The 15,174-nt window shown below is 37.9% G+C and overlaps 1 pseudogene; it reads left to right on the top strand.

The window, feature by feature from the left end:
- The first annotated feature begins 267 nt into the window (after positions 1–267).
- LOC142180619 (uncharacterized) lies at positions 268–2,986 on the top strand (annotated as a pseudogene).
- The last annotated feature ends 12,188 nt before the right edge of the window (positions 2,987–15,174 follow it).

The following is a 15,174-nucleotide window of genomic DNA, read 5'->3' as shown; positions in this document are numbered from 1 at the left end:
TATTATTCGTGTTAGTTTATTTTAGTTTATAAGCTCTTATTCTCTTTAAGTTTAATTAAAGTTTATTATTTGTGTTACATTTTTGTCTGTTATTTATTTTGCTTAAAAGATATTTAAATATGTTACTTCATTTCGAATTCTGCAATCTATTGTTAAAGTAAATAACTTTTAATTGCTTAAATACACAATCATCAACTATACTATACCACATAGTATAACATTTACTTGCTATTTGTCGAGATTACCGGAGTTATTTACATAGTAATAATGTATTAAGTTAAAACCTTTTTAATAATCAAATGTTAGTGTCTCTACTTGCTCGGACGACTATTTCTTATGCTGATTTTTTTTTCATAGTAGGCCTGTAGGGATTTGCAATTTAGTGCAGATATGGAAAGTGATAAGTGAGCAAGTTTTTCAGAAGGAACGAGTGATTCTGAAGGCTATGGGGAGGATCTTGATGATGATGACCATTGCTGTGCATACGTGTCCGCTGATATACCCCAGTTGCAATTCAGGTTTCATCTCATGATATAGAAGCATGCTCTTCTGTTTGGAATTTTATCTTCATTATGAAAAATAAATTTGAATAAGGAATGTGAATGTGCATCCTTTTTGTTCAGGAAAGATATTTCAAGATCACGGTGGCTTGACTAATTAGGAATGGCTGAGGTCGTAGAGAGGAAGGGTGGATTGTGGACAACTACTGGGATAGTTCGTAACGGCAAGATATATTGCTTCATTGAAGAGATTTTGTAGGTGATGAAAATCCTTTTTTTTTGTTATCTCCTGTAGTTGTAGAGTTAAATACTATTGACTTTGAGTACATGCATAATTGAGAATAGGCCATGAGAAATTAAGAACTCGGGACAAATACGGATGCTTTTTAAGCATATTTTGTCGGGATTCAAATTTCAGATCTGTTTGGCCGAGAAATAAAATGAAAGAAGGTACTTTTCTTTAGTATCTTAATGAATCTCGAAAGAGGTATTATTTCTTTTGTTTTTATAGGCTGCAAAAATTGAAAATTGTATAGGACATAGGTCGGGTTGGCATACTTTTTCTGTTGATCTTGCCTCATCATTGGATTTGGAGGCTAATTTGGTACAGAGATTTCTCATACTCTTTAAGTGTTAGTTTCATTACCCCTCTAAGTTATGCTTGTGTACTTTTGTTTACTGCTTTAACATTGTAGAAATAGTAGTCTTGAAAGAGGGTAAAAGCAACTTGATAAAGTACATAAAAAGACAGATAACAAAGTATTATACTAAAGGGGTTTTGTCATTTTACAATTATAGTTGTACTATAAATTGGATATGAAAAATTTATGTTTCATTTCAGAATTATCTTCTGCAATTTTCAGTGTTTAAAGAATGATAATGGTTTTGTCATGTATATCTTGCCGAAATTGGGGCTCTACATCCCTTCAGCAACGATGACACGCCCCTTTCTTTGGAACACATATACAACAAGGTTGCAGAAAGAAAAAGTGGATGTTCCTCAGAATATTTTGAAGCATATAAGCAGTTGAAATCCCTTGGTTATATAGTCGGGCGTCATGGTATTCCTTGATCAGTAAGAAGGTCAAAAGTAGACTCTGTTATTAGCCAAGATCCCCCGGAGACTGCTCAAAGTGGAGATGAAGAATCAAGAAACAACATTCTCATCACTGAAATGTTCAAATTGGTGGATTGAGACTGGCTTTTGACGTGTACCCTCTTAATAGCAGACTGCTCAAAGTGGAGATGACTTTTTGTTTTCTTTTTTGTGCAGTGAGTATCCACCTTCCAAAGAAGAGATTGAAGATCTTGAGGGACATTCTCATGGTATTCCTTTGAAATTTTGTCTGGTTGAGCATGGGCGTGTGAGCTTTTTCTCATTCAACAAAGTTGAGCTTCCTATCTTTCCATGATCCGTTCGAGTAACGAATGAAAATCTTGTGATGCACTGAGAAGAGCTATGGTACAATTATGATTTTTAAGTTTGTGAATTGATGTTCCACCATTGTGTAATTGCAAAACATTATTTAGGTGGACCTTGTCTCCTTTGCTTATAGCAAGTCCTATGATCTTATCATCTTCTTCCTCAATGTTGTAAAAGCTGTATTGTCTACCATACATGATACAATGATGAAACTCTAGTTGAAAGTGATCTATATGTTAATAAGGTGAGCAATGAAGGTACTTCCATTTCAAAAAGTAAAAAGTCAATTGACTAGTTAGGATGCATTGGCCAGGCTAATACTGAGACTCCATGGTTAAACGCCCAATTCATTCTTGTTCATGTCTTTGCGGTGATCTGTCCTTTGTTGTTTCACTAGCAAAAGCAATTCCTCTATCTGCCTAAAAATATTTACTTTGTTTGAGGGGAGAAAAGAAAAAATGATCCATGATTAGTTTCCTGCTTTCTTTCTGCCTTTATAGTAATTGATTCAGTAGCACATACAACATTTTTCATATGCAGTTCATTAAAGATAGATTGGTGTGAGCGGTGATATTAAGAGTATCAAGATTTGCTTAGACAATCATGCTGCTCCACACGGACAACTTTCTTGCAAAGTTACACGGTATTTATGCTGATGGGAGATAGCAAGTACTCGGTGGAGTAGTCAAGGTGCACAAGCTAGCCCGAACACCGTCTTAAAAAAATAATAATCGTGCTGCTCCACAAGGACAACGTTCTTGCGTAGCTGTGGTTAAGCCACTATCTTCTACCCCATGACACTATCTTTTGGTGGGTATGGACAGAAATTAAATCGCAGATGTTTTGATGGAGTTGCAACTCCAAATCACTCTCTATATGCTAAATGTCTTTACAATTTATTCTGCTGAAGCCACTTGTCTCCTGTAAATAATAGTGATCATATTTTGTACTTTAGCTCTCTAATTTTATGTTAGAGAGTAGCTTGGTAGATACACTTTTTAGTTTTTATTGAAAGTGACCTGTAGTAGATTTAATAGTGTAAAAATTCTTTTATACTTCTTCGTATCAAAGGTAAACTCCAAATGAAACCACACCCTTTCCTCGTGTCTAGTTTACGTCTCTTCTGTCTGTCTGGCAGGCTTGAATCTCGTGAGAGGTTGTTTGCTTTCTCGTCTAAGTATTTCTTTTCTTCTTCTTCTTACAAAAACATACCAAGTATTATCCTACGTCGTGGGGAGTGAGAGGGTAGTGTATACGCAGACCTTACTTCTACTTTGTGAGGATAGAGAGACTGTTTCCAATAAACCTTCGGCTCAGGAAAGCATAAGCACCACATTAATGAAAATATAGACAAGGGACAGTACCAAAAAGCCATACAAAAGCAGAATAAAAACAACAAGATATATAGTAAGGTGATCAACAATGAAAGAAAACAACGGTTAGTCATAAAAATCTACTACCAATAGAAAGTGAGACTGCGTGCCAATACTACTGTTATGAACACTATAGACTACCTACTCTACTACCCTAATCCTCGATCTCTATATCTTCCTATCAAGGGTTATGTCCTCGGTTAGCTGAAGCTGCGCCATGTCTTGCCTAATCACCTCTCCCCACCTCTTCTTTGGCCTACCTCTATCTCTCTATAGGCCCTCCAATATCAACCTCTCACACCTCCTCACCGAGGCGTCTGTGCTCCTCCTCCTCACATGACCAAATCACCTAAGCCGCGCTTCCCGCATTTTCTCCTCAATAAGGGACACGCCCACCTTGTCGTGAATAACCTCATTTCTGATCCTATCTAACCTGGTGTGCCCGCACATCCATCTCAACATCCTCATCTCTGCTACCTTCATCTTCTGGACATGAGCGACCTTGACTGGCCAACACTCAGCCCCATACAGTATCGTTGGTCTGACCACCACTCTGTAGAACTTTCCCTTTAAGTTTTAGTGACACCTCCTTGTCACACAAAATACCGGAAGCGAGTCTCCATTTCATCCATCCCGCCCCAATACGATGTGTGACATCTTCATCAATCTCCACATCCCCCTGAATAATTGACCCAAGGTACTTAAAACTTCCTCTCCTAGGGATGACCTGCGAGTCCAGCCTTACCTCCCCTTCCCCTCCTTGAGTTTCGCCACTGAACTTACACTCCAAATATTCTGTCTTGGTCCTGCTCAACTTGAAACCTTTAGATTCCAGGGTCTGCCTCCATACCTCTAATTGTGCGTTCACACCATCTCGCGTCTTGTCAATCAATAGAATATCATTTCCAAATAGCATGCACCAAGGCACCTCCCCTTAGATGTGGCGCGACAGTACGTCTAGTGCCAGCGCAAACAAAAAAGGGCTAAGTGCCGACCCCTGACGCAACTCCATCATAACCGGAAAATGGTCCGAGTCCCCACCCACCATCCTCACCTGGTCTTTACTCCATCATACATGTCCTTAATCAACCTAACATAGGCAACATGTACACCTCTAGCCTCCAAACATCTCCACAAAACCTCCCTCGAAACTTTATCATACGTCTTTTCTAAGTCGATGAGCACCATATGCAAGTCCTTCTTTCTTTCCCTATACTGCTCCATCAATCTCCTAACAAGGTGGATGGCTTCTGTAGTAGAACGCCCCAACAAAAACCCAAACTGGTTCTCAGAAATAAACACACTCCTCCTCACCCTTAGCTCAACCACTCTCTCCCAGCTTGTTATCCCGATAGTTATTGTAATTTTAGATATCACCCTTGTTCTTGTATACAGAAACTGTCGTGCTCCACCACCACTCTTCGGATATCTTCTTCTCGATATTTAAACATTTTTTACCCTTTCCGCAGCCTATTTTATCCTTTGTGACAGGAAACAATCAAACAACTAGGCCTCGAGTTGGTCCAACGTAAGAGCATAGTGTGTGGGGACAAAAACAGATAGATTGATTGGATTACCATGGGATAGGATCGGACATCAACATACTCGTCTTGATTAGCCATTCAAGCATGAATTGACAGGCTGCCCTTTTTCAACATTTTGAAAGTGAAGTTTTTAATATTACATGTAGTACTTGAAATTGTTGTAGATTGATGTTAAAATGACTTTTAAGGTTTGCCAAGCATCAAGTGCAGTGGGCCGAAGAGTTATGTTAGACAAGATTCTAGTTGAACGCAATGGCGACAGCCATATAGACGGAAGGATGGTAATTGAATACACTTTGCTGGAAAATTATACTGTATATATAGAAAATTATAGTGCATATACAGGTCAAAAATTACTTTTTATACACACACACATATATATATATATATATAATCTTTAACATCTTATAGAAATTTCCGGCTTCACCCCTTTATACTACTTGGTATGTTCCAAATTTGTTGTCTGAAACCATTGTGAATTATGGTTATCAATATCTAGTCCTAAATCCATTAGAGACTACCAGGAAGCAACGGTTCTTAATTTTCCAATCCAAGTGGGGTGGGGGGGGGGGGGGCGAGGAAGACAATTAAGCAACCCAGTTACAATTTTCAAGCCACAGTTCGCTGCACCTATTTTTTTCATTTAATAATGGGTCGGTTATCCCACTGGATACTTGTTATTTTCACTAGCATAAATATTGAGTAATTTTATCTATCAAAAATTAGGTAGATCGGAAGAAATTGGTTAAAATATTTTTGTTGCATTTGCTTATTTTTTTAACAAACATGTGCAACTTATGGAAAAAATATTAAAATCAATACTTTCCACATCTTTGCAACTCATAAAGTGCTCAATGAACTCTTTAATAAGCTACAACTCATACCACTAAAAGATTTGAACAACTATCTAGTTGTCCTTTAGTAGGGTTTCAATTGTTAGCTACCGTTACTATTAAACAGCTCAGTAGCCTCTTTTTTATTTTTTTGGGTCAAAACAGCTCAGTAGCCCAACTAAAAGAAATGAAAGAAATTGATGCCAAAAGAAAAAAGAGAAAGATAAGATCCACATTAATGTGTTTTCTCTTCTTTCTTTTTCTTAATTAGAAAAAGGTCCAAGTATATCTCTGAACGATGTGAAATGGTCATATCTACATTAAAATCAGTTCTTGTCGTTATAATTTTAGGGGAAAAGGTCACATTTGTCCCGCTATTTTAATAAATGAGTCACGTTTATCTCTAATTCTACTATCGGTCCAAATCTATCCTTATCGTTATGATAGTAGATAAAGAGGGTGTTTGACCAAGCTTATAAGCTGATCAAACTGGCTTATAAGTACTTTTTGGCTTATCTACGCGTTTGGTAAAATTAAAAGTGCTTATAAGTTAAGTGCTTATAACCCAAAAGTCATGAGTTGGTTTCCCCCAACTTATCAAATTTCAGCTTATAAGCACTTTAGGTTTGACCAAAATATTTACTATTCTATCCCTAAAATACTTCTTTTTAAAACAAAACTCTTCGTATACCCAATTCTTCAGTTGCTTATTATTAATTTCAGCACTTTTATCCAAACACATAGTAACTGCTTATTTTTTAAATCAGCTTTAGCACTTAAAAGTACTTTTCCGCACCTAATGCTTATCAGTTACTCTAAATCAGCTAAGCCAAACGGGCTCTAAATTATCTCTAACCTTAACGGAAGTCCACCATGGCAATGAGACCCCTCACTTAATTTGCCAACTGGGATTCAAACCCAAATTTTAAAAATTCATGCCCATTTTTTTTACCCAACTATCCAACCACCTTATGGGTCCCACCTCTCTCTCACACACACTATCTCTCGGTATCAAAGCAGCTGAACCGGAGCCCCTCCCCCAACCTCACTCTCTCTTCTCTTCTCTTCAAATATGGTGAGCTTCACCAGGTTTCGGCCGGAGTTTTAGACATAGCTAGTCGGAGTCTAAATCTGACAAGAAAAAGCTTTATCTGACAATCCTTATTTCTTCTTCATCTCATTTTATTGCGGGGTTTTCCCCCTAGGGAATGTATTGAAAAGAACCCGTTGAGTATTGGGCGAAGTTCTCACTCGCCGGATTTTGGCCGACATATATTTCACGCGACGCCTTATTTCTTTTATATTCTGTTGCCCATTCTGCTCAAATGCTCATTCTTTTATTTTTTTTTACAGGTCATCAAAAAATAGAAAATAAAAAGGAATTTCATCTTCAAATCTCACCGAAATAGTTCGTCGTAAATTTTTTGTCCGCTTTTTCTGATTTGCCGAAGACCTTCCATAAGAAATATTCGTGGAACTTGTATGAATTTTAATACTAGTTGGTGTTGGGATTCATACAAACGGAACATAAATAAAGCAATTATGCGAAAAAATCACCTCATGCCCATCTGAAATGGTGGAAACAATGATTTCAAAACCAGTGGAGTTGTCAATCCAACTAACATTAAGAGCATGAACAACACCAGGAACCCCAACAAAATAAACCCAAGATGAAATCTTTTGTTCGGATAAGTGAAATTCAGTTGAATCCTCAACCTCCAAAATTTCATCTTTATCATCCGTTTGTGTTCATCCCACTGAAATACACCAAATTTCTTTTTTAGGTTTTGAGAAAAATGAAAAAGCATTTCTCGGTGATGGTGGTGGGATAAGGTGAGACTCGTAAGGTGGTTAGATAGTTGGGTCAAAAGAAATGGGCATGGGTCTTTAAATTTTGGGTTGAAATTTTCCCAATTGGCAGATTATGTGAGGGGTCTATTGCCACGGTGGACTTATGTTAGGATTAGAGATAATTTTATCTCCTATCCTAATGGTGAGGACTCATCTGCACCAATAGTAGAATTAGGGACAAACGTGGCTAATTTATTAAAATAGAGGGATAAATTTGACCTTTCTTCTCTAATTTTAAGCCACGTGTTGAACACATGGCATTTGTGGTGCTAATCGCTTCTGTAATTAGTGGAAAAAGGCAAATGCAGGCAAGTTTGATAACAACAGAGATAGTTTTAACCCCAACTATTAATCGAGAACAAACAAAGACCATTTCACATAGTTTGGGAGCAAACTCGAGCATTTTCTCTTCTAAAAAATTTGATTGTGGTGAGGCAACTATTTACCCTGACCAGAAGGACCATTAATATCCTTGCTCAAATCCCAATCATGATCCAAGAAAAACAAAGTATTTTGGTAGATTCAACTTTTAATATTTTTGTATTTATCTTATTATATATTTAAATTTGAAAGATGTATATTTTTAGTCGCTCCAAATATAATAGGAGTAGCCGATAAGTAAATTACGCGTTCAACTTTAATATTTACTGAAATTTTAGTGATTTTTATATATTTATCTTGTGCTTTGTGTAAAAAATACGAGGCTAAGTTGAACCATAAAAGTTATGCTCCATCCGCCTCTACGAAGAACTCATTGAACTTGTAAGTGAATACTGTATAGGTCAAAATTTGGACGACCACGACCACTAACGAGTACGGCGGGGGACGAGGCCCTTACGGCGCTGCGTCCTTTGGTCGTTGTAAAGGGTGACAACTGACAACGGTTAGTAAACGCACAATATTTGTAATAGTATAGGTGTAGTAAGAGACAGTAGGAATATGCTTTTCGAATATTCTTTATGTTATACTTTTAGGGTTCAAGAGGGGATTGTCCCTTATAAATAGAGGGAGAAGACTTTGTAAAGGGGGATCGAAAAAGTGAATACAGAAAAGACAACTTCTACTTATTACAGTTCTGGAATCCATACATCATTTTTTATCTTGGCTAATAGCATCCATTACAATATTTCTCTACATTTGAAGCCATCATATTTACGCTTAACCATTTGGTTTCGACATATTAGGAAGTATTATTCATCGTGTTCATCCCTTGCATCTTTTAATCTAGATTTTATTATGCTTAGCTGAGATTTACCTCTTAATCTTCATTGATTGATTTAATCAAAAAAAATTTGATACCTTTTGGTCAAACAAATACACAATTACAAATTAAGCAAATTCAAAAACACGAAGAGCAGAAAACTTTGAAGTGCATACAAAGAGAATTGGAAAAGAAACAATACCGTGGAAACATTATTACCTAAAATGCAAATATGCCAAAATTTTAAATGGGAGATCCTAAATTGTCTTAAAAGAACTTTGGATAATGGAAAATGTTAGCTGATCATACATAATTATAAATACTACTATAAAATTTTTTGAAGTTATTTAATCATTAGAGTGTTGACATTTTAGGGTAACACACTTCATCAAATTGATTTCATTAATAAATTGAGAGAAAAACTCTTTTCATGTAGTCATTATAAAACATTTAAATTCCTTCTTTACAAAGTCAACATCTAAATCAATGACATAAATTTTCACTTGAAAAGCATAATACATGTTTTTAAAACACATGGTCCAACATTAAAGTTCACCATAGTGTTTTAATAGGATGAGATTAATCAAACAATATCATTTAATTACTTGTCAATGTTAGAACATGCGCAGCGGAAGCAAGCATACAATACATGCATCAAATACATGTAAACTAGACAATGATACAATTACGAGATTAGAAACCACTAACCTCTTGAAATCGTTGCATAGGTCCTCCACGGAGCATGAATCCAGAGCTGCAGTCTTCTGCTATGATCTTAGTAATACCTTGGATGAAACTGCTTTGACTGGGCAAGAACAATTCCACTCTAAAGTGAGTTATTGGGTGAAAAATGTCTTCCTTATGTAGACTCGTTTTTCAGCCAAAGAGGGCTCCAAAAACGTGTAGGACTCTGCTTGTGCAAGTAGAATCCTACTCGAACTCTACCAGATGAATTTTCTCTAATTGGTCCGTTTAATATACACTAAGTATACTAGCACAAGAAGTTGGAGTAAAATCACTCCCATAATCAAGATAAATTATACTTTAATCTTGTGCTACAATCATCAAGATATTTTGCCCAATAATATCTTCGATTGTGAACGTAGTTTATTAATTATGAGAACCGACAATTTAATCTTCTGTGCATGAGCTAAGACTCCATACACTAAATTGTCTACTACATAACTAAAGGACACACATGTAACAAATGATCTATTTAAAATAGTACTTTATTGAATTGAATAGATTAAATAAATAATTATTTCATAAAGAATAAAACACAATACTATATCTAAATCGCATGATTAATAGTATATCCCAACGATTTGAATTAATCAAGAAAGATTAATGTACTTCTATTTAATTAGATTTTGGGAATAAAAGGATTTTTATTCTCTTAATAATAATAATAGAGGAGGGTAATTGAAATGACTTCACTGAGAGCTGTAAGATATGTTTAATATAGGGGCCGTTTGGTATTGGTATGAGGTATAAGAAGGTATAAGGGTGGTATAAAAATTTAATACCACTTTAATACTCTGCTTGGTTAGCAAATCAGGTGTAAGTTATCCCGGTATTAATTTTAACACTGCATAACTTATATCTTATAGAAGGTGGGGTAATTAGCACCGGTATAACTTATACCTTCTTTTTAGAAATTATGCAATTGTCATTCTTAATAAAACATACCAAACAATGAATAAACAACAATTCCAGCATAACCAATCCCAACATAAGATATCCCAATATAACTTATACCGGCATAACTTATACCGCTAAGGGGCCGTTTGGTTGGAATATAATTTATACCAGTATAAATTATATTAGGATAAGTTATGCTGAGATTAATTATGCTGGAATTGTTGTTTATTCATTGTTTGGTATGTTGTATTAAGAATGACAATTGCATAATTTCTAAGAAGAAAGTATAAGTTATACCGGTGCTAATTACCCCACCTTCTATAAGGTATAAGTTATCCCAGTGTTAAAATTAACACCGGATAATTTATACCTGTTTTACTAACCAAACAGAGTATTAAAGTGGGATTAAATTTTATACCACCCTTATACCTTCTTATACCTCATACCAAACGACTCTATCTAACAAGCAACCAAGCACCAATAACACCATAGACAACTTACTAATTTTGAAGTTTTCTCTCTCGTCCTGCCAATTTAGTGTTGTTATATATATAAGAATGCGGATCACTATGGATTTTGTTGTTGGACTCCCGCAGACTCGGAGGAAGTTCGACGCAGTATGGGTCATTGTTGATAGGCTGACCAAGTCAGCGCATTTTTCATTCCTGTGGCAGTCTCCTATTATTCTGAGAGGTTAGCTGAGATCTATATTCGGGAGATTGTTCGCCTTCATGGTGTGCCCGTGTCTATCATTTCGGACCGAGGTACGCAGTTTGACTCACGCTTCTGGAGAGCAGTTCAACGAGAGTTGGGCACGCGGGTTGAGTTGAGCACATCGTTTCATCCTCAGACAGACGGGCAGTTAGAGCGGACCATTCAGATTTTGGAGGATACGCTCCGAGCTTGTGTCATTGAATTTAGAGGCTTATGGGATCAGTTTTTTCCTTTAGCAGAGTTTGCCTACAACAACAGCTACCAGTCGAGTATCCAGATGGCTCCTTATGAGGCTTTATATAGTAAGCGGTGTCGGTCTCTGGTTGGATGGTTTGAGCCAGGAGAGGCTCGATTATTAGGTACGGATCTGGTTCAGGATGCCTTGGACAAGGTCAAGATCATTCAGGATAGGCTTCGTACAGCTCAATCCAGGCAAAATAGTTATGCTGACCGCAAGGTTCGTGATTTAGCATTTATGGTCGGTGAGCGAGTTTTGCTTCGAGTGTCACCTATGAAGGGCGTGATGAGATTTGGGAAGAAGGGCAAGCTTAGCCCTAGGTTCATTGGCCCATTTGAGATCCTTGATCGAGTGGGAGAGGTGGCTTATAGACTTGCATTGCCGCCAAACTTATCAGCCATGCATCGAGTGTTTCATGTGTCCATGCTTCGGAAATATCACGGTGATCCATCCCACGTGTTAGATTTCAGTGATGTCCAGTTGGACAAGGACTTGTCTTATAAGGAAGAGCCGGTAGCTATTCTAGACCGACAGGTTCGTCAGTTGAGATCGAAGAGTTTTCCTTCTGTTCGTATTCAGTGGAGAGGTCGGTCTGCTGAGGCATCAACCTGGGAGTCCGAGTCCGATATGCAGAGCCATTATCCCCATATTTTCCCCGACTCAGGTACTTCCTTCTTCTATCCGTTCGAGGACGAACAATTGTTTTAGAGGTGGAGAATGCGATGACCTTTTCACTTGTTTTTAAATTGAATTCCGCATTTCGAGGCCTTAAAAACCTCTTTTAGCATCACTTCGATTTGCATACGCAATCCAGGCGCGTAGCCGGAAAGCTTATATGTGAAAATCTATGAAAAATGATAAGTTTTGACTATAAAATGAAATAATTTGACTTCAGTCAATGTTTTGTATAAACGGACCCGGTCCCGTAATTTGACGGTCCCGGAGGGTCTGTAGGAAAATATGGGACTTGGGAGTATGCCCGGAATCGAATTCCGAGGCCCCAAGCCCGAGAAATGATTTTTTTAAGAAAATTATTTTCTGAAATTGTTTAAAGGATTTGGAAGTGAATTTTGATTAGAGCATGTTGGTATCGGGCCTGTATTTTTGGTTTTGGCATCGGGTACAGGTCTTATATGTGATTTAAGATAATCCTGTGAAATTTGGTAAGAAACGGAATCCGTTTGACGTGATTCGGACCTTAAATGCAAAATTTGATGTTTTAAGAAGTTTTGAAATAATTCATTGATTTTGAGGTTTAATTCGATGTTAATGATGTTATTTTGGCGATTTGATCGCACAAATAAGTTCATATGGTATTTTTGAGTTAGTACGTATGTTTGGTTTTGAGCCCCGAGGGCTCGGGTGTGTTTCGGAATGTTTTTGGAACTCAAAACGTTGTAGGTTCTTTCAATTCTGGTGTGTTGATATTTTCTTCTTTGCGTTCGCAGAAGGACCCTCGCGAACGCGATGAGCTATTTATGCTGAAGGAAAATTCCTTTTACACGAACGCGAGAACCAGGTCACGAACGCGAAGCATTGGGGGATCTTCCCTTCGCGAATGCGGGCCTGGTATCGCGAACGCGAAGGCTTATATCCTGGGCGGGGGGGGGGGGGGGGGGTACTATACCCTACGCGAACGCGACCACCTGGACGCGAACGCAAAGGCTCTGGGAGCTGAAGCTCCGTGAACATAAGCCGTTTAGCGCGAACGCGAAGGTCACTTAAGCTGGCTTCATCGTGAACGTGACAGGCCTATCGCGAACACGATGAAGGCCTGTCCAGTGATTTTAAAACAGAACCAAAAACGGGATTTAGCCAAAATTTTGTAACTTCTTCTCTTCAACTCCAAATGGGCGATTTTGAAAGAGGATTTCACCACCAATTCATAGGTATGTAATCTTAGACTCATTTTCTTCAATTTCCATTAACACCAATTAGATTTCGAGGCCTAAATCATGTTCTTAAGGGTAGAAAATTGGGGATTTGGATAGAGTTAGGGCTTTTTGAATAATTTTGATTTAGACCTCGTTCTGGGGTCGAATTTTGGGACTAATTATATATTCAGGCTGTAGGTGAATGGGTGATCGGGTTTTGGTCCAAACCTCGTGTTTTGACCAAGCGTCCCCCGGGGTCAATTTTTCACTTTTTGGGAAGAATGATGGGAAAGCTATAATTAAGCATTGGAATTGGATTGTTTAGCATTTATTGATGTTATTAAGTCGATTATGTCTAGATACAATTGATTTGGAGTCAAATTCAAAAGAAAAGGCGATGTTTGAGGCTTGAGTTGGCCATGAAAGTTCGAGGTAAGTGTTTGGTCTAACCTTAGCTTGAGGGATTAGGAGTTGTGTCCTATTTGCTATTTGCTTCTTGTTGAGTACGACATATAGGCATGGTGACAAGTATCTATACGTTGGTGTCGAGCATGACCGTGAGTCTTAAATTGCAATTTATTTTGTGTTCTTAAATAGTACTACGTATGCTTTAATTGATGATTCTCAATATTGATCAAGGATTAAGTTTGTTTTCGTGGAAATTACGTATGATTGAGTATTGGTGTTAGCTGAGATGAGTAGAAGTTGGGTTAAGATTGGTTATAGCTATTTCTCCCTTGCCGGGACGTATTTACTTTTACTGTCAAATCCCTTGCCGGGATAGTGTAGCTTATTGTTGATCCCTTGCCGGGACTCTTGGTATGGTTGTTGCTAAAGGTATATAAATATTATGCTGGATCGGGTTTCATACCGCAACAATACTATATAAGAAATGGGTTGCACGCCGCAATAATGTTATGTTGGATCGGGTTTCATGCCGCAACAATACTATATATGGAACAGGTTGCACGCCGCAACAATGTTATGCTGGATCGATTGCACGCCGCAACAATACTATTTATGGAACGGGTTGCACACCGTAACATTTTATGTTGGATCGGGTTGCACGCCGCAATAATGTTATATTGGATCGGGTTACATGCCGTAACAGTGATATAAATGGATCAGGTTGCATGTCGCAACAGTGTTAAATGATAGGGTTCGGGTTGCGCACCGCAACAGTGTTATTATGGTTTTGTTGTAAATCTTCAATTGTTCTCTCATATTTCTCTTAAGTTTCTGCTGGATTCGATATTTCCCCTGTAGCATGTACCCCTACCAGGTTAATTGATTATTCCTGTTTATTTTCCGTTGTATATTATATAATTGCATAGGTTTATCTGGAGTCTGGTCCTAGCCTCATCACTACCTCACCGGGGTTAGGCCAGGCACTTACCAGCACATGGGGTCGGTTGCGCTGATGCTACACTCTGCACTATGTTCAAATTCCGGAGCAGCTTTTGGATAGTAGCACCTGGGGAGCCTGCCTTCAGTCCAGCCAGAGATCCTGAAGTAGTCCTGCAAGCATCTGCATGCCCGATGTTCTCTTCTACTTTATTATGTACTCTGTTTTTATTAGTCCGTCCGTGATATTGTGACATCGGTTTCTAGGTAGAGATGCGTGTTGTCATTATCGTACTGGTCTTGGTTATTATATTAGATTAAGTATTCCGCTTGATTTCATTTATCGTTAATATCTAAATGTTGGATACCTGTTATTACAGATTGTTAAAAAGGGTTAAAAATGAAAGAGTTAGAAATTTTCTATGTTTAGTGGCTTGCCTAGCTTCTACGAGTAGGTGCCATCACGACTCCCGAGGGTGGGAAATCCGGGTTGTGACATTGATTATCGCTTGGTCTTCGTTCCCTTAGCATGTTTTGACGTCGTGATTCTGATTTTTGGATAGATTCGACACGAGTGGAGGCCGATTCGAGGGGCAAAAGCGTCGCGGGCTAGAGTTTGAACCGGATTGAGGTGAGTA

Source organism: Nicotiana tabacum, chromosome 5 (genome assembly GCF_000715075.1).
Source record: "Nicotiana tabacum cultivar K326 chromosome 5, ASM71507v2, whole genome shotgun sequence".
Classification (NCBI taxonomy): Eukaryota; Viridiplantae; Streptophyta; class Magnoliopsida; order Solanales; family Solanaceae; genus Nicotiana; species Nicotiana tabacum.
This window is presented reverse-complemented; position numbering and strand designations above follow the sequence as displayed.